The sequence below is a fragment of the Scylla paramamosain genome, unplaced genomic scaffold (assembly GCF_035594125.1).
Source record: "Scylla paramamosain isolate STU-SP2022 unplaced genomic scaffold, ASM3559412v1 Contig178, whole genome shotgun sequence".
Lineage (NCBI taxonomy): Eukaryota > Metazoa > Arthropoda > Malacostraca > Decapoda > Portunidae > Scylla > Scylla paramamosain.
In genome coordinates this window covers 36,364-56,603 of record NW_026973843.1, presented here as the reverse complement: position 1 = coordinate 56,603, position 20,240 = coordinate 36,364, and the positions used below count along the sequence as shown (strand labels likewise).

At 45.7% G+C, this 20,240-nt stretch overlaps 1 long non-coding RNA gene across 1 annotated transcript; it reads right to left on the bottom strand.

Annotated features, from left to right (window-relative positions):
- Window positions 1–1,653: 1,653 nt before the first annotated feature.
- On the bottom strand, window positions 1,654–19,978 carry LOC135099674 (uncharacterized). The gene is made up of 7 exons (XR_010268267.1): window positions 19,860–19,978; window positions 14,989–15,188; window positions 13,684–13,800; window positions 8,813–9,012; window positions 7,518–7,634; window positions 2,989–3,188; window positions 1,654–1,765 (listed from the first exon to the last, which is right to left on the bottom strand). It is a non-coding gene; the product is annotated as an uncharacterized LOC135099674 (long non-coding RNA).
- Window positions 19,979–20,240: the final 262 nt, after the last annotated feature.

Sequence of the window (20,240 nt, the reverse complement as noted above, 5' to 3'; positions counted from 1 at the left end):
AGCCAGCAAGCCAGCCAGCCAGCCAGTCAGTCAGTCAGTCAGTCAGTCACTCAGCCAGCGTAGTCAGCCGGCCAGCCAGTCAGTTAGTTCTGTGGGCCTTGTGTATGGTTCTGGTGGGCGTCTGTTTGGTTTGTGTTAGGTCTCAGCTAGCCCCTCTGTTTGGTCTGTGTTTGGTCTCTGGGCCATAGATGTGCAGCAAGACCGGTTCAAAATTCCAAGCACTGACGCACTGCACAGACTACCACCTCATGCCTGCTTGGGTGTGAAAAGAGTCTGCTGGGACAAATGACCTACACAGCAACTTGTATCAGTCCCCCAGATGTGTTCCTTGGAAGCTCAGTGTTATGGATGCAGTGTGACATGCTGACTTAGGGAAGGCTGTCTGTCGTGTGGCTGCACCTTGCTGTGGCTAAGAAAAGGCTAGTGTTTGTTTGAAGTGCTGTACTGGTCATGCTGGAAGTGTACAGGTCACCATTAGTAGTAGAAATAAGTTGCACTAGAATGAAATTAGTTGGGAAATGTAATGCATAATTATTGGCAGGGAAAAAGATGGTGACAGGGATGCTGGGACGTGCTTCACTGTGCACCGTGGTGGCCGCCCCTTGGTGCTTGGCGGTACCTTATAGGGCATCAAGGGGCAGTTATTGTAGTCTCATCTTACAGCAAAACAAGTAAAAGAAGAAAAAAAATAGTAATAATAATAATAATATAAAAATTTTTTTTATCATTGTCTTGATGAGCACAAATCTTTCTCCTGCCAATACATAAACAGCACATTTTTTCACTAAATTTCACCATTGTAGTACACACATTTATACTAGTAATGATGACCTGTAGACTTTCCAGGCATGACAACACTTGAAACACAACCATTTTGTTAGCTACAGCATAGGGAGCAGCCACCAGACAGCCTTCCCCCATCGTCAGCATGTCACACACTGAATCTGTCAGTCTGCTTTCAAGAACACATGAGGGACTAACAGGAGTTGCCATGTACTTAATTTCCTGCAGATTCTTTCACACTGCAAGGAGTAGCAAGTTGGAAGTCTGTGATTTTAACTATCCTGCTCAATTTCAGCTTCTATTCTAATCTCTACTTAATCTCCATATAGTTCCATTTTGGCCATAAGTCACTGTTTACTTAATCAATCCCTCCTAAGACACTGCACTTTTTTCAGATTATAGAGCTGATAGGTCTCGGTAGGGGGTTGAGTGGTGGCTTGAGAGGGCCTTGGTGGGGGCTGACAGGGTTTTGGTAGGGTTTGGCAGGGGTGACAGCAAAGGCTTCTGTTTAAAATCTTCACATCTCAAGCCACCCTCATTACTTGAGAGGTGACAAAGGGCTTGGCAGAGCTTGACAGGGATTGCGTAGAGGTGACAGAGGCAGGCAGGAGTGACAGGGGATGACAAGGAACACCTCAGAAAATTAATGTACGAGTACACGCATGTACGAGTACAGACCGACTGCCCCTCTAAAAATGCTTCAAACTTCTCCTTGTTTTGTATAAGCTTGAGCACCTGGTACACTCACGGGCACACAGCACCCCCGGGCCGTCCCCCAACACCCTCAGGGACTCCGGGAAAGGGGGGGGGTCCCAGGCCGGGATGGAAATAAATAAATAAAAATAAAAGCTGGAACCGGCCTTACCTTTCTTGAGGGCGTCTTCTTTATGTCTGTACATATTTCCACGGTGGCACACGCTACTAGCCGCCCCCTGGACACGCCTCTCGCCACCTCACGCATGTACAGACCGACTGCCCCTCTCTGAAAAGCAACAAATTCAGCCCTATATCAAGTCTGACTCGTGCCTGTTTACATTTCTCTGGGTCTCTGTCAGGGCTCAGGCGTGTAGAATGAAAGAATGATAGAAAACGAAAGATTTTCAGGGGAAACTAGTTATAAGTCTATTATAAAATACCGTGATACAACCACTAATAATGTCTTAATAATGCACTTTTTCCTAACAGTATACTGAGGTCGACAAACTGAAAGGCTTTGGAGTAGTCAACAAAGACTGATTTCACTAATTAATTGCTTGGTATGTCAGTCACTTTGAATCGTCTTTTTGCCTTGTGACTAATTTTTAATGTCTCGGTTAGGTTAGGATAGGTTAGGTTAGGTTAGGTTAGGTTAGGTTAGGTTAGGTTAGGTTAGGTTAGGTCAGGTCAGGTTAGGTTAGGTTAGGTTAGGTTAGGTCAGGTTAGGTTAGGTTAGGTTAGGTTAGGTCAGGTCAGGTCAGGTTAGGTTAGGTTAGGTTAGGTTAGGTAAGGTTAGGTTAGGTTAGGTTAGGTTAAAAAAAAAAGAGATTTTTTTTTCAGGTGAGGGCCAGTTAGGTTGTTTTTGTGGTACAGATTTAAGGTACAGTGACACATGGTACAGTGGCTTATGGTGAAGGTAGACAAGGCCTTCCTGCACCATTAGCACCATAGAGTACAGTGCTGTGGTACTGTAGCACTGAAATATTAAGCAAACACAAAAAAAAAAAGATATTTTTTTTCAGGTGAGGGCCAGTTAGGTTGTTTTTGTGGTACAGTTTTAAGGTACAGTGACGCATGGTACAGTCGCTTATGGTGAAGGTAGACAAGGCCTTCCTGCACCATTAGCATCATAGGGTACAGTGATGTGGTATTGTAGCACTGAAATATTAAGAACACGAAAAAAAAACGATATATTTTTTTTTAAGTGAGGGCCAGTTAGGTTAAGTTTTTGGGGTACAGTTTAAATGTACAGTGACGCATGGTATAGTGGCTTATGGTGCAGGTAGACAAGGCCTTCCTGCACCATTAGCACCACAGAGAGAGAGAGAGAGAGAGAGAGAGAGAGAGAGAGAGAGAGAGAGAGAGAGAGAGAGAGAGAGAGAGAGAGAGAGAGAGAGAGAGAGAGAGAGAGAGAGAGAGAGACTTAACCAAACCTAACTAACTGAATTAATATAAACCTAACCTGATGGAAAGAAATAAAGAAAAAATAAAAGCTGCAACCGGCCTTACCTTTCTTGAGAAGCGTCTTTTTTATGTTTTTACATATTTCCCTGGTGGCAGACGCTACTAGCCGCCCCCTGGCGACACCCCTCGCCACCTCACACATGTACAGACCGACTGCCGCTTTAAAAAGCAACAAATTCACTCCTATATCAAGTCTGACTGGTGCGTTTGTTTACATTTCTCTGGGTCTCGGTCTGGACTCAGGCCTGCAGGATGGGAGAATGTTAGAAAACGAGAGATTTTCAGGCAAAACTAATATAAGTTAATGTTGTGATACAAAACTACAACCACTAATAATAATATACCTCATGTTTTAATAATGCCAAGACAATACAAGATAAACATTAATGACTTACAATGAAAAACAAGATGGAGATAGACAAATTAGGAAAGAAATAGGTTTCTATAGAGTATTACTGTGTGTGTGTGTGTGTGTGTGTGTGTGTGTGTGTGTGTGTGTGTGTGTGTCACTAATTTCTATCTCTTTCTCTCTCTCCTGAGAACTATTTCATATTGCTGTACATCAACATGAAATATCACCACACAAGCCTCTCTCTTTCTCTGCACCTCACAACACAACACAACACTTTATCACACTAATCAGTAAACAATACCAAAAGCTCCCCTTCTGCAGGCCTGACTCCTCCCTTTCATTCAGACCCTTTCTTTCCCTCTCTCTCAGCTTGCCCGCCTTCGTATCTGCGTCTATATTTACTCTTGATTCAAGTATACAACTCTACACCATACTGACCTATAGGTACAGTGCAAATAGCTTTTCTTCCTCCCTGTTTTTCCTGTCTCTCTGCCTGTCTGCCTCTTTCTCCCTCTCTACTGACTCATGGCTCAAAGATACAAGTCTAATTAAGCTTTGAACCTCTCTGTCTCTACAATATCATAAAACCTCAACACTCCAAACCAAACCAACCCTGCCAACACCTACCTGTCTCTCTGCCTCAGTCAGTCAGTCAGTCAGTCAGTCAGTCAGTCAGTCAGTCAGTCAGCCATTCAACCAGCCAGCTAGCCATTCAACCAACCAGCCAATCAATCAGTCACTCAGCTAGTCAGTCAGTCAGTCAGTCAGTCAGTCAGTCAGTCAGTCAGTCAGCCAGTCAGTCAGCCATTCAACCAGCCAGCTAGCCATTCAACCAACTAGCCAATCAATCAGTCACTCAGCTAGTCAGTCAGTCAGTCAGTCAGTCAGTCAGTCAGTCAGTCAGTCAGTCAGTCAGCCATTCAACCAGCCAGCTAGCCATTCAACCAACCAGCCAATCAATCAGTCACTCAGCTAGTCAGTTAGTCAGTCAGTCAGTCAGTCAGTCAGTCAGTCAGTCAGTCAGTCAGTCAGTCAGTCAGTCAGCCATTCAACCAGCCAGCTAGCCATTCAACCAACCAGCCAATCAATCAGTCACTCAGTTAGTCAGTCAGTCAGTCAGTCAGTCAGTCAGTCAGTCAGTCAGTCAGTCAGTCAGTCAGTCAGTTAGCCATTCAACCAGCCAGCTAGCCATTCAACCAACCAGCCAATAAATCAGTCACTCAGCTAGTCAGTCAGTCAGTCAGTCAGTCAGTCAGTCAGTCAGTCAGTCAGTCAGTCAGCCATTCAACCAGCCAGCTAGGCATTCAACCAACCAGCCAATCAATCAGTCACTCAGCTAGTCAGTCAGTCAGTCAGTCAGTCAGTCAGTCAGTCAGTCAGTCAGTCAGCCAGTCAGTCAGCCATTCAACCAGCCAGCTAGCCATTCAACCAACTAGCCAATCAATCAGTCACTCAGTCAGTCAGTCAGTCAGTCAGTCAGTCAGTCAGTCAGTCAGTCAGTCAGTCAGTCAGCCATTCAACCAGCCAGCTAGCCATTCAACCAACCAGCCAATCAATCAGTCACTCAGCTAGTCAGTCAGTCAGTCAGTCAGTCAGTCAGTCAGTCAGTCAGTCAGTCAGTCAGCCAGTCAGTCAGCCATTCAACCAGCCAGCTAGCCATTCAACCAACCAGCCAATCAATCAGTCACTCAGTTAGTCAGTCAGTCAGTCAGTCAGTCAGTCAGTCAGTCAGTCAGTCAGTCAGTTAGCCATTCAACCAGCCAGCTAGCCATTCAACCAACCAGCCAATCAATCAGTCACTCAGCTAGTCAGTCAGTCAGTCAGTCAGTCAGTCAGTCAGTCAGTCAGTCAGTCAGTCAGTCAGTCAGTCAGCCATTCAACCAGCCAGCTAGGCATTCAACCAACCAGCCAATCAATCAGTCACTCAGCTAGTCAGTCAGTCAGTCAGTCAGTCAGTCAGTCAGTCAGTTAGTCAGTCAGTCAGCCAGTCAGTCAGCCATTCAACCAGCCAGCTAGCCATTCAACCAACTAGCCAATCAATCAGTCACTCAGCTAGTCAGTCAGTCAGTCAGTCAGTCAGTCAGTCAGTCAGTCAGTCAGTCAGTCAGTCAGTCAGCCATTCAACCAACCAGCCAATCAATCAGTCACTCAGCTAGTCAGTTAGTCAGTCAGTCAGTCAGTAAGTCAGTCAGTCAGTCAGTCAGTCAGCCATTCAACCAGCCAGCTAGCCATTCAACCAACCAGCCAATCAATCAGTCACTCAGTTAGTCAGTCAGTCAGTCAGTCAGTCAGTCAGTCAGTCAGTCAGTCAGTCAGTTAGCCATTCAACCAGCCAGCTAGCCATTCGACAAACCAGCCAATCAATCAGTCACTCAGCTAGTCAGTCAGTCAGTTAGTCAGTCAGTCAGTCAGTCAGTCAGTCAGTCAGTCAGTCAGTCAGTCAGCCATTCAACCAGCCAGCTAGGCATTCAACCAACCAGCCAATCAATCAGTCACTCAGCTAGTCAGTCAGTCAGTCAGTCAGTCAGTCAGTCAGTCAGCCATTCAACCAACCAGCTAGCCACCCAACTAGCTAACCAGCCAGTCAATCAGTCACTCAGCCAGCCAGTCAGTCAGTCAGTCAGTTAGTAAGCCAGCCAGCAAGCCAGCCAGCCAGCCAGTCAGTCAGTCAGTCAGTCAGTCACTCAGCCAGCGAGTCAGCCGGCCAGCCAGTCAGTTAGTTCTGTGGGCCTGTGTATGGTTCTGGTGGGCGTCTGTTTGGTTTGTGTTAGGTTCAGCTAGCCCTCTGTTTGGTCTGTGTTTGGTCTCTGGGCCATAGATGCAGCAAGACCGGTTCAAAATTCCAAGCACTGACGCACTGCACAGACTACCACCTCATGCCTGCTTGGTGTGAAAGAGTCTGCTGGGACAAATGACCTACACAGCAACTTGTATCAGTCCCCCAGATGTGTTCCTGGAAGCTCAGTGTTATGGATGCAGTGTGACATGCTGACTTAGGGAAGGCTGTCTGTCGTGGCTGCACCTTGCTGTGGCTAAGAAAAGGCTGTGTTTGTTTGAAGTGCTGTACTGGTCATGCTGGGAAGTGTACAGGCCACCATTAGTAGTTTAAATGTTGCACTAGAATGAAATTAGTTGGGAAATGTAATGCATAATTATTGGCAGGGAAAAGATGGTGACAGGGATGCTGGGACGTGCTTCACTGTACACCGTGGTGGCCGCCCCTTGGTGCTTGGCGGTACCTTATAGGGCATCAAGGGGCAGTTATTGTAGTCTCATCTTACAGCAAAACAAGTAAAAGAAAAAAAATAGTAATAATAATAATAATAAAAAAAAATTTTTATCATTGTCTTGATGAGCACAAATCTTTCCCTGCCAATACATAAACAGCACATTTTTTCACTAAATTTCACCATTGTAGTACACATTTATACTAGTAATGATGACCTGTAGACTTTCCAGGCATGACAACACTTGAAACACAACCATTTTGTTAGCTACAGCATAGAGCAGCCACCAGACAGCCTTCCCCCACGTCAGCATGTCACACACTGAATCTGTCAGTCTGCTTTCAAGAACACATGAGGGACTAACAGGAGTTGCCATGTACTTAATTTCCTGCAGATTCTTTCACACCAAGGAGTAGCAAGTTGGAAGTCTGTGATTGTAACTATCCTGCTCAATTTCAGCTTCTATTCTAATCTCTACTTAATCTCCATATAGTTCCATTTTGGCCATAAGTCACTGTTTACTTAATCAATCCCTCCTAAGACACTGCACTTTTTTCAGATTATAGAGCTGATAGGTCTCGGTAGGGGGTTGAGTGGTGGCTTGAGAGGGCCTTGGTGGGGGCTGACAGGGTTTGGTAGGGCTTGGCAGGGGTGACAGCAAAGGCTTCTGTTTAAAATCTCACATCTCAAGCCACCTCATTACTTGAGAGGTGACAAAGGGCTTGGCAGAGCTTGACAGGGATTGGTAGAGGTGACAGAGGCAGGCAGGAGTGACAGGGGATGACAAGGAACACCTCAAAATTAATGTACAGACCGACTGCCCCTCTAAAAATGCTTCAAACTTTCCTTGTTTTGTATAAGCTTGAGCACCTGGTACACTCACGGGCACACAGCACCCCCGGGCCGTCCCCCAACACCTCAGGACTCGGGAAAGGGGGGGTCCCAGGCCGTGATGGAAATAAATAAATAAAAATAAAAGCTGGAACCGGCCTTACCTTTCTTGAGGGCGTCTTCTTTATGTCTGTACATATTTCCACGGTGGCACACGCTACTAGCCGCCCCCTGGACACGCCTCTCGCCACCTCACGCATGTACAGACCGACTGCCCCTCTCTGAAAAGCAACAAATTCAGCCCTATATCAAGTCTGACTCGTGCCTGTTTACATTTCTCTGGGTCTCTGTCAGGGCTCAGGCGTGTAGAATGAAAGAATGATAGAAAACGAAAGATTTTCAGGGGAAACTAGTTATAAGTCTATTATAAAATACCGTGATACAACCACTAATAATGTCTTAATAATGCACTTTTTCCTAACAGTATACTGAGGTCGACAAACTGAAAGGCTTTGGAGTAGTCAACAAAGACTGATTTCACTAATGAATTGCTTGGTATGTCAGTCACTTTGAATCGTCTTTTTGCCTTGTGACTAATTTTTAATGTCTCGGTTAGGTTAGGATAGGTTAGGTTAGGTTAGGTTAGGTTAGGTTAGGTTAGGTTAGGTCAGGTCAGGTTAGGTTAGGTTAGGTTAGGTTAGGTTAGGTTAGGTTAGGTCAGGTCAGGTCAGGTTAGGTTAGGTTAGGTTAAGTTAGGTTAGGTAAGGTTAGGTTAGGTTAGGTTAGGTTAAAAAAAAAAGATTTTTTTTCAGGTGAGGGCCAGTTAGGTTGTTTTTGTGGTACAGATTTAAGGTACAGTGACACATGGTACAGTGGCTTATGGTGAAGGTAGACAAGGCCTTCCTGCACCATTAGCACCATAGAGTACAGTGCTGTGGTACTGTAGCACTGAAATATTAAGCAAACACAAAAAAAAAAAGATATTTTTTTTCAGGTGAGGGCCAGTTAGGTTGTTTTTGTGGTACAGTTTTAAGGTACAGTGACGCATGGTACAGTCGCTTATGGTGAAGGTAGACAAGGCCTTCCTGCACCATTAGCATCATAGGGTACAGTGATGTGGTATTGTAGCACTGAAATATTAAGAACACGAAAAAAAAACGATATATTTTTTTTTAAGTGAGGGCCAGTTAGGTTAAGTTTTTGGGGTACAGTTTAAATGTACAGTGACGCATGGTATAGTGGCTTATGGTGCAGGTAGACAAGGCCTTCCTGCACCATTAGCACCACAGAGAGAGAGAGAGAGAGAGAGAGAGAGAGAGAGAGAGAGAGAGAGAGAGAGAGAGAGAGAGAGAGAGAGAGAGAGAGAGAGAGACTTAACCAAACCTAACTAACTGAATTAATATAAACCTAACCTGATGGAAAGAAATAAAGAAAAAATAAAAGCTGCAACCGGCCTTACCTTTCTTGAGAAGCGTCTTTTTTATGTTTTTACATATTTCCCTGGTGGCAGACGCTACTAGCCGCCCCCTGGCGACACCCCTCGCCACCTCACACATGTACAGACCGACTGCCGCTTTAAAAAGCAACAAATTCACTCCTATATCAAGTCTGACTGGTGCGTTTGTTTACATTTCTCTGGGTCTCGGTCTGGACTCAGGCCTGCAGGATGGGAGAATGTTAGAAAACGAGAGATTTTCAGGCAAAACTAATATAAGTTAATGTTGTGATACAAAACTACAACCACTAATAATAATATACCTCATGTTTTAATAATGCCAAGACAATACAAGATAAACATTAATGACTTACAATGAAAAACAAGATGGAGATAGACAAATTAGGAAAGAAATAGGTTTCTATAGAGTATTACTGTGTGTGTGTGTGTGTGTGTGTGTGTGTGTGTGTGTGTGTGTGTGTGTGTGTCACTAATTTCTATCTCTTTCTCTCTCTCCTGAGAACTATTTCATATTGCTGTACATCAACATGAAATATCACCACACAAGCCTCTCTCTTTCTCTGCACCTCACAACACAACACAACACTTTATCACACTAATCAGTAAACAATACCAAAAGCTCCCCTTCTGCAGGCCTGACTCCTCCCTTTCATTCAGACCCTTTCTTTCCCTCTCTCTCAGCTTGCCCGCCTTCGTATCTGCGTCTATATTTACTCTTGATTCAAGTATACAACTCTACACCATACTGACCTATAGGTACAGTGCAAATAGCTTTTCTTCCTCCCTGTTTTTCCTGTCTCTCTGCCTGTCTGCCTCTTTCTCCCTCTCTACTGACTCATGGCTCAAAGATACAAGTCTAATTAAGCTTTGAACCTCTCTGTCTCTACAATATCATAAAACCTCAACACTCCAAACCAAACCAACCCTGCCAACACCTACCTGTCTCTCTGCCTCAGTCAGTCAGTCAGTCAGTCAGTCAGTCAGTCAGTCAGTCAGTCAGCCATTCAACCAGCCAGCTAGCCATTCAACCAACCAGCCAATCAATCAGTCACTCAGCTAGTCAGTCAGTCAGTCAGTCAGTCAGTCAGTCAGTCAGTCAGTCAGCCAGTCAGTCAGCCATTCAACCAGCCAGCTAGCCATTCAACCAACTAGCCAATCAATCAGTCACTCAGCTAGTCAGTCAGTCAGTCAGTCAGTCAGTCAGTCAGTCAGTCAGTCAGTCAGTCAGCCATTCAACCAGCCAGCTAGCCATTCAACCAACCAGCCAATCAATCAGTCACTCAGCTAGTCAGTTAGTCAGTCAGTCAGTCAGTCAGTCAGTCAGTCAGTCAGTCAGTCAGTCAGTCAGTCAGTCAGCCATTCAACCAGCCAGCTAGCCATTCAACCAACCAGCCAATCAATCAGTCACTCAGTTAGTCAGTCAGTCAGTCAGTCAGTCAGTCAGTCAGTCAGTCAGTCAGTCAGTCAGTCAGTCAGTTAGCCATTCAACCAGCCAGCTAGCCATTCAACCAACCAGCCAATAAATCAGTCACTCAGCTAGTCAGTCAGTCAGTCAGTCAGTCAGTCAGTCAGTCAGTCAGTCAGTCAGTCAGCCATTCAACCAGCCAGCTAGGCATTCAACCAACCAGCCAATCAATCAGTCACTCAGCTAGTCAGTCAGTCAGTCAGTCAGTCAGTCAGTCAGTCAGTCAGTCAGTCAGCCAGTCAGTCAGCCATTCAACCAGCCAGCTAGCCATTCAACCAACTAGCCAATCAATCAGTCACTCAGTCAGTCAGTCAGTCAGTCAGTCAGTCAGTCAGTCAGTCAGTCAGTCAGCCATTCAACCAGCCAGCTAGCCATTCAACCAACCAGCCAATCAATCAGTCACTCAGCTAGTCAGTTAGTCAGTCAGTCAGTCAGTCAGTCAGTCAGTCAGTCAGTCAGTCAGTCAGCCATTCAACCAGCCAGCTAGCCATTCAACCAACCAGCCAATCAATCAGTCACTAAGTTAGTCAGTCAGTCAGTCAGTCAGTCAGTCAGTCAGTCAGTCAGTCAGTTAGCCATTCAACCAGCCAGCTAGCCATTCAACCAACCAGCCAATCAATCAGTCACTCAGCTAGTCAGTCAGTCAGTCAGTCAGTCAGTCAGTCAGTCAGTCAGTCAGTCAGTCAGTCAGTCAGTCAGCCATTCAACCAGCCAGCTAGGCATTCAACCAACCAGCCAATCAATCAGTCACTCAGCTAGTCAGTCAGTCAGTCAGTCAGTCAGTCAGTCAGTCAGTCAGTCAGTCAGTCAGCCAGTCAGTCAGCCATTCAACCAGCCAGCTAGCCATTCAACCAACCAGCCAATCAATCAGTCACTCAGTTAGTCAGTCAGTCAGTCAGTCAGTCAGTCAGTCAGTCAGTCAGTCAGTCAGTTAGCCATTCAACCAGCCAGCTAGCCATTCAACCAACCAGCCAATCAATCAGTCACTCAGCTAGTCAGTCAGTCAGTCAGTCAGTCAGTCAGTCAGTCAGTCAGTCAGTCAGTCAGTCAGTCAGTCAGCCATTCAACCAGCCAGCTAGGCATTCAACCAACCAGCCAATCAATCAGTCACTCAGCTAGTCAGTCAGTCAGTCAGTCAGTCAGTCAGTCAGTCAGTTAGTCAGTCAGTCAGCCAGTCAGTCAGCCATTCAACCAGCCAGCTAGCCATTCAACCAACTAGCCAATCAATCAGTCACTCAGCTAGTCAGTCAGTCAGTCAGTCAGTCAGTCAGTCAGTCAGTCAGTCAGTCAGTCAGTCAGTCAGCCATTCAACCAACCAGCCAATCAATCAGTCACTCAGCTAGTCAGTTAGTCAGTCAGTCAGTCAGTAAGTCAGTCAGTCAGTCAGTCAGTCAGCCATTCAACCAGCCAGCTAGCCATTCAACCAACCAGCCAATCAATCAGTCACTCAGTTAGTCAGTCAGTCAGTCAGTCAGTCAGTCAGTCAGTCAGTCAGTCAGTCAGTTAGCCATTCAACCAGCCAGCTAGCCATTCGACAAACCAGCCAATCAATCAGTCACTCAGCTAGTCAGTCAGTCAGTTAGTCAGTCAGTCAGTCAGTCAGTCAGTCAGTCAGTCAGTCAGTCAGTCAGCCATTCAACCAGCCAGCTAGGCATTCAACCAACCAGCCAATCAATCAGTCACTCAGCTAGTCAGTCAGTCAGTCAGTCAGTCAGTCAGTCAGTCAGCCATTCAACCAACCAGCTAGCCACCCAACTAGCTAACCAGCCAGTCAATCAGTCACTCAGCCAGCCAGTCAGTCAGTCAGTCAGTTAGTAAGCCAGCCAGCAAGCCAGCCAGCCAGCCAGTCAGTCAGTCAGTCAGTCAGTCACTCAGCCAGCGAGTCAGCCGGCCAGCCAGTCAGTTAGTTCTGTGGGCCTGTGTATGGTTCTGGTGGGCGTCTGTTTGGTTTGTGTTAGGTTCAGCTAGCCCTCTGTTTGGTCTGTGTTTGGTCTCTGGGCCATAGATGCAGCAAGACCGGTTCAAAATTCCAAGCACTGACGCACTGCACAGACTACCACCTCATGCCTGCTTGGTGTGAAAGAGTCTGCTGGGACAAATGACCTACACAGCAACTTGTATCAGTCCCCCAGATGTGTTCCTGGAAGCTCAGTGTTATGGATGCAGTGTGACATGCTGACTTAGGGAAGGCTGTCTGTCGTGGCTGCACCTTGCTGTGGCTAAGAAAAGGCTGTGTTTGTTTGAAGTGCTGTACTGGTCATGCTGGGAAGTGTACAGGCCACCATTAGTAGTTTAAATGTTGCACTAGAATGAAATTAGTTGGGAAATGTAATGCATAATTATTGGCAGGGAAAAGATGGTGACAGGGATGCTGGGACGTGCTTCACTGTACACCGTGGTGGCCGCCCCTTGGTGCTTGGCGGTACCTTATAGGGCATCAAGGGGCAGTTATTGTAGTCTCATCTTACAGCAAAACAAGTAAAAGAAAAAAAATAGTAATAATAATAATAATAAAAAAAAATTTTTATCATTGTCTTGATGAGCACAAATCTTTCCCTGCCAATACATAAACAGCACATTTTTTCACTAAATTTCACCATTGTAGTACACATTTATACTAGTAATGATGACCTGTAGACTTTCCAGGCATGACAACACTTGAAACACAACCATTTTGTTAGCTACAGCATAGAGCAGCCACCAGACAGCCTTCCCCCACGTCAGCATGTCACACACTGAATCTGTCAGTCTGCTTTCAAGAACACATGAGGGACTAACAGGAGTTGCCATGTACTTAATTTCCTGCAGATTCTTTCACACCAAGGAGTAGCAAGTTGGAAGTCTGTGATTGTAACTATCCTGCTCAATTTCAGCTTCTATTCTAATCTCTACTTAATCTCCATATAGTTCCATTTTGGCCATAAGTCACTGTTTACTTAATCAATCCCTCCTAAGACACTGCACTTTTTTCAGATTATAGAGCTGATAGGTCTCGGTAGGGGGTTGAGTGGTGGCTTGAGAGGGCCTTGGTGGGGGCTGACAGGGTTTGGTAGGGCTTGGCAGGGGTGACAGCAAAGGCTTCTGTTTAAAATCTCACATCTCAAGCCACCTCATTACTTGAGAGGTGACAAAGGGCTTGGCAGAGCTTGACAGGGATTGGTAGAGGTGACAGAGGCAGGCAGGAGTGACAGGGGATGACAAGGAACACCTCAAAATTAATGTACAGACCGACTGCCCCTCTAAAAATGCTTCAAACTTTCCTTGTTTTGTATAAGCTTGAGCACCTGGTACACTCACGGGCACACAGCACCCCCGGGCCGTCCCCCAACACCTCAGGACTCGGGAAAGGGGGGGTCCCAGGCCGTGATGGAAATAAATAAATAAAAATAAAAGCTGGAACCGGCCTTACCTTTCTTGAGGGCGTCTTCTTTATGTCTGTACATATTTCCACGGTGGCACACGCTACTAGCCGCCCCCTGGACACGCCTCTCGCCACCTCACGCATGTACAGACCGACTGCCCCTCTCTGAAAAGCAACAAATTCAGCCCTATATCAAGTCTGACTCGTGCCTGTTTACATTTCTCTGGGTCTCTGTCAGGGCTCAGGCGTGTAGAATGAAAGAATGATAGAAAACGAAAGATTTTCAGGGGAAACTAGTTATAAGTCTATTATAAAATACCGTGATACAACCACTAATAATGTCTTAATAATGCACTTTTTCCTAACAGTATACTGAGGTCGACAAACTGAAAGGCTTTGGAGTAGTCAACAAAGACTGATTTCACTAATGAATTGCTTGGTATGTCAGTCACTTTGAATCGTCTTTTTGCCTTGTGACTAATTTTTAATGTCTCGGTTAGGTTAGGATAGGTTAGGTTAGGTTAGGTTAGGTTAGGTTAGGTTAGGTTAGGTCAGGTCAGGTTAGGTTAGGTTAGGTTAGGTTAGGTTAGGTTAGGTTAGGTCAGGTCAGGTCAGGTTAGGTTAGGTTAGGTTAAGTTAGGTTAGGTAAGGTTAGGTTAGGTTAGGTTAGGTTAAAAAAAAAAGATTTTTTTTCAGGTGAGGGCCAGTTAGGTTGTTTTTGTGGTACAGATTTAAGGTACAGTGACACATGGTACAGTGGCTTATGGTGAAGGTAGACAAGGCCTTCCTGCACCATTAGCACCATAGAGTACAGTGCTGTGGTACTGTAGCACTGAAATATTAAGCAAACACAAAAAAAAAAAGATATTTTTTTTCAGGTGAGGGCCAGTTAGGTTGTTTTTGTGGTACAGTTTTAAGGTACAGTGACGCATGGTACAGTCGCTTATGGTGAAGGTAGACAAGGCCTTCCTGCACCATTAGCATCATAGGGTACAGTGATGTGGTATTGTAGCACTGAAATATTAAGAACACGAAAAAAAAACGATATATTTTTTTTTAAGTGAGGGCCAGTTAGGTTAAGTTTTTGGGGTACAGTTTAAATGTACAGTGACGCATGGTATAGTGGCTTATGGTGCAGGTAGACAAGGCCTTCCTGCACCATTAGCACCACAGAGAGAGAGAGAGAGAGAGAGAGAGAGAGAGAGAGAGAGAGAGAGAGAGAGAGAGAGAGAGAGAGAGAGAGAGAGAGAGAGAGAGAGAGAGAGACTTAACCAAACCTAACTAACTGAATTAATATAAACCTAACCTGATGGAAAGAAATAAAGAAAAAATAAAAGCTGCAACCGGCCTTACCTTTCTTGAGAAGCGTCTTTTTTATGTTTTTACATATTTCCCTGGTGGCAGACGCTACTAGCCGCCCCCTGGCGACACCCCTCGCCACCTCACACATGTACAGACCGACTGCCGCTTTAAAAAGCAACAAATTCACTCCTATATCAAGTCTGACTGGTGCGTTTGTTTACATTTCTCTGGGTCTCGGTCTGGACTCAGGCCTGCAGGATGGGAGAATGTTAGAAAACGAGAGATTTTCAGGCAAAACTAATATAAGTTAATGTTGTGATACAAAACTACAACCACTAATAATAATATACCTCATGTTTTAATAATGCCAAGACAATACAAGATAAACATTAATGACTTACAATGAAAAACAAGATGGAGATAGACAAATTAGGAAAGAAATAGGTTTCTATAGAGTATTACTGTGTGTGTGTGTGTGTGTGTGTGTGTGTGTGTGTGTGTGTGTGTGTGTGTGTCACTAATTTCTATCTCTTTCTCTCTCTCCTGAGAACTATTTCATATTGCTGTACATCAACATGAAATATCACCACACAAGCCTCTCTCTTTCTCTGCACCTCACAACACAACACAACACTTTATCACACTAATCAGTAAACAATACCAAAAGCTCCCCTTCTGCAGGCCTGACTCCTCCCTTTCATTCAGACCCTTTCTTTCCCTCTCTCTCAGCTTGCCCGCCTTCGTATCTGCGTCTATATTTACTCTTGATTCAAGTATACAACTCTACACCATACTGACCTATAGGTACAGTGCAAATAGCTTTTCTTCCTCCCTGTTTTTCCTGTCTCTCTGCCTGTCTGCCTCTTTCTCCCTCTCTACTGACTCATGGCTCAAAGATACAAGTCTAATTAAGCTTTGAACCTCTCTGTCTCTACAATATCATAAAACCTCAACACTCCAAACCAAACCAACCCTGCCAACACCTACCTGTCTCTCTGCCTCAGTCAGTCAGTCAGTCAGTCAGTCAGTCAGTCAGTCAGTCAGTCAGCCATTCAACCAGCCAGCTAGCCATTCAACCAACCAGCCAATCAATCAGTCACTCAGCTAGTCAGTCAGTCAGTCAGTCAGTCAGTCAGTCAGTCAGTCAGTCAGCCAGTCAGTCAGCCATTCAACCAGCCAGCTAGCCATTCAACCAACTAGCCAATCAATCAGTCACTCAGCTAGTCAGTCAGTCAGTCAGTCAGTCAGTCAGTCAGTCAGTCAGTCAGTCAGTCAGCCATTCAACCAGCCAGCTAGCCATTCAACCAACCAGCCAATCAATCAGTCACTCAGCTAGTCAGTTAGTCAGTCAGTCAGTCAGTCAGTCAGTCAGTCAGTCAGTCAGTCAGTCAGTCAGTCAGTCAGCCATTCAACCAGCCAGCTAGCCATTCAACCAACCAGCCAATCAATCAGTCACTCAGTTAGTCAGTCAGTCAGTCAGTCAGTCAGTCAGTCAGTCAGTCAGTCAGTCAGTCAGTCAGTCAGTTAGCCATTCAACCAGCCAGCTAGCCATTCAACCAACCAGCCAATAAATCAGTCACTCAGCTAGTCAGTCAGTCAGTCAGTCAGTCAGTCAGTCAGTCAGTCAGTCAGTCAGTCAGCCATTCAACCAGCCAGCTAGGCATTCAACCAACCAGCCAATCAATCAGTCACTCAGCTAGTCAGTCAGTCAGTCAGTCAGTCAGTCAGTCAGTCAGTCAGTCAGTCAGCCAGTCAGTCAGCCATTCAACCAGCCAGCTAGCCATTCAACCAACTAGCCAATCAATCAGTCACTCAGTCAGTCAGTCAGTCAGTCAGTCAGTCAGTCAGTCAGTCAGTCAGTCAGCCATTCAACCAGCCAGCTAGCCATTCAACCAACCAGCCAATCAATCAGTCACTCAGCTAGTCAGTTAGTCAGTCAGTCAGTCAGTCAGTCAGTCAGTCAGTCAGTCAGTCAGTCAGCCATTCAACCAGCCAGCTAGCCATTCAACCAACCAGCCAATCAATCAGTCACTAAGTTAGTCAGTCAGTCAGTCAGTCAGTCAGTCAGTCAGTCAGTCAGTCAGTTAGCCATTCAACCAGCCAGCTAGCCATTCAACCAACCAGCCAATCAATCAGTCACTCAGCTAGTCAGTCAGTCAGTCAGTCAGTCAGTCAGTCAGTCAGTCAGTCAGTCAGTCAGTCAGTCAGTCAGCCATTCAACCAGCCAGCTAGGCATTCAACCAACCAGCCAATCAATCAGTCACTCAGCTAGTCAGTCAGTCAGTCAGTCAGTCAGTCAGTCAGTCAGTCAGTCAGTCAGTCAGCCAGTCAGTCAGCCATTCAACCAGCCAGCTAGCCATTCAACCAACCAGCCAATCAATCAGTCACTCAGTTAGTCAGTCAGTCAGTCAGTCAGTCAGTCAGTCAGTCAGTCAGTCAGTCAGTTAGCCATTCAACCAGCCAGCTAGCCATTCAACCAACCAGCCAATCAATCAGTCACTCAGCTAGTCAGTCAGTCAGTCAGTCAGTCAGTCAGTCAGTCAGTCAGTCAGTCAGTCAGTCAGTCAGTCAGCCATTCAACCAGCCAGCTAGGCATTCAACCAACCAGCCAATCAATCAGTCACTCAGCTAGTCAGTCAGTCAGTCAGTCAGTCAGTCAGTCAGTCAGTTAGTCAGTCAGTCAGCCAGTCAGTCAGCCATTCAACCAGCCAGCTAGCCATTCAACCAACTAGCCAATCAATCAGTCACTCAGCTAGTCAGTCAGTCAGTCAGTCAGTCAGTCAGTCAGTCAGTCAGTCAGTCAGTCAGTCAGTCAGCCATTCAACCAACCAGCCAATCAATCAGTCACTCAGCTAGTCAGTTAGTCAGTCAGTCAGTCAGTAAGTCAGTCAGTCAGTCAGTCAGTCAGCCATTCAACCAGCCAGCTAGCCATTCAACCAACCAGCCAATCAATCAGTCACTCAGTTAGTCAGTCAGTCAGTCAGTCAGTCAGTCAGTCAGTCAGTCAGTCAGTCAGTTAGCCATTCAACCAGCCAGCTAGCCATTCGACAAACCAGCCAATCAATCAGTCACTCAGCTAGTCAGTCAGTCAGTTAGTCAGTCAGTCAGTCAGTCAGTCAGTCAGTCAGTCAGTCAGTCAGTCAGCCATTCAACCAGCCAGCTAGGCATTCAACCAACCAGCCAATCAATCAGTCACTCAGCTAGTCAGTCAGTCAGTCAGTCAGTCAGTCAGTCAGTCAGCCATTCAACCAACCAGCTAGCCACCCAACTAGCTAACCAGCCAGTCAATCAGTCACTCAGCCAGCCAGTCAGTCAGTCAGTCAGTTAGTAAGCCAGCCAGCAAGCCAGCCAGCCAGCCAGTCAGTCAGTCAGTCAGTCAGTCACTCAGCCAGCGAGTCAGCCGGCCAGCCAGTCAGTTAGTTCTGTGGGCCTGTGTATGGTTCTGGTGGGCGTCTGTTTGGTTTGTGTTAGGTTCAGCTAGCCCTCTGTTTGGTCTGTGTTTGGTCTCTGGGCCATAGATGCAGCAAGACCGGTTCAAAATTCCAAGCACTGACGCACTGCACAGACTACCACCTCATGCCTGCTTGGTGTGAAAGAGTCTGCTGGGACAAATGACCTACACAGCAACTTGTATCAGTCCCCCAGATGTGTTCCTGGAAGCTCAGTGTTATGGATGCAGTGTGACATGCTGACTTAGGGAAGGCTGTCTGTCGTGGCTGCACCTTGCTGTGGCTAAGAAAAGGCTGTGTTTGTTTGAAGTGCTGTACTGGTCATGCTGGGAAGTGTACAGGCCACCATTAGTAGTTTAAATGTTGCACTAGAATGAAATTAGTTGGGAAATGTAATGCATAATTATTGGCAGGGAAAAGATGGTGACAGGGATGCTGGGACGTGCTTCACTGTACACCGTGGTGGCCGCCCCTTGGTGCTTGGCGGTACCTTATAGGGCATCAAGGGGCAGTTATTGTAGTCTCATCTTACAGCAAAACAAGTAAAAGAAAAAAAATAGTAATAATAATAATAATAAAAAAAAATTTTTATCATTGTCTTGATGAGCACAAATCTTTCCCTGCCAATACATAAACAGCACATTTTTTCACTAAATTTCACCATTGTAGTACACATTTATACTAGTAATGATGACCTGTAGACTTTCCAGGCATGACAACACTTGAAACACAACCATTTTGTTAGCTACAGCATAGAGCAGCCACCAGACAGCCTTCCCCCACGTCAGCATGTCACACACTGAATCTGTCAGTCTGCTTTCAAGAACACATGAGGGACTAACAGGAGTTGCCATGTACTTAATTTCCTGCAGATTCTTTCACACCAAGGAGTAGCAAGTTGGAAGTCTGTGATTGTAACTATCCTGCTCAATTTCAGCTTCTATTCTAATCTCTACTTAATCTCCATATAGTTCCATTTTGGCCATAAGTCACTGTTTACTTAATCAATCCCTCCTAAGACACTGCACTTTTTTCAGATTATAGAGCTGATAGGTCTCGGTAGGGGGTTGAGTGGTGGCTTGAGAGGGCCTTGGTGGGGGCTGACAGGGTTTGGTAGGGCTTGGCAGGGGTGACAGCAAAGGCTTCTGTTTAAAATCTCACATCTCAAGCCACCTCATTACTTGAGAGGTGACAAAGGGCTTGGCAGAGCTTGACAGGGATTGGTAGAGGTGACAGAGGCAGGCAGGAGTGACAGGGGATGACAAGGAACACCTCAAAATTAATGTACAGACCGACTGCCCCTCTAAAAATGCTTCAAACTTTCCTTGTTTTGTATAAGCTTGAGCACCTGGTACACTCACGGGCACACAGCACCCCCGGGCCGTCCCCCAACACCTCAGGACTCGGGAAAGGGGGGGTCCCAGGCCGTGATGGAAATAAATAAATAAAAATAAAAGCTGGAACCGGCCTTACCTTTCTTGAGGGCGTCTTCTTTATGTCTGTACATATTTCCACGGTGGCACACGCTACTAGCCGCCCCCTGGACACGCCTCTCGCCACCTCACGCATGTACAGACCGACTGCCCCTCTCTGAAAAGCAACAAATTCAGCCCTATATCAAGTCTGACTCGTGCCTGTTTACATTTCTCTGGGTCTCTGTCAGGGCTCAGGCGTGTAGAATGAAAGAATGATAGAAAACGAAAGATTTTCAGGGGAAACTAGTTATAAGTCTATTATAAAATACCGTGATACAACCACTAATAATGTCTTAATAATGCACTTTTTCCTAACAGTATACTGAGGTCGACAAACTGAAAGGCTTTGGAGTAGTCAACAAAGACTGATTTCACTAAT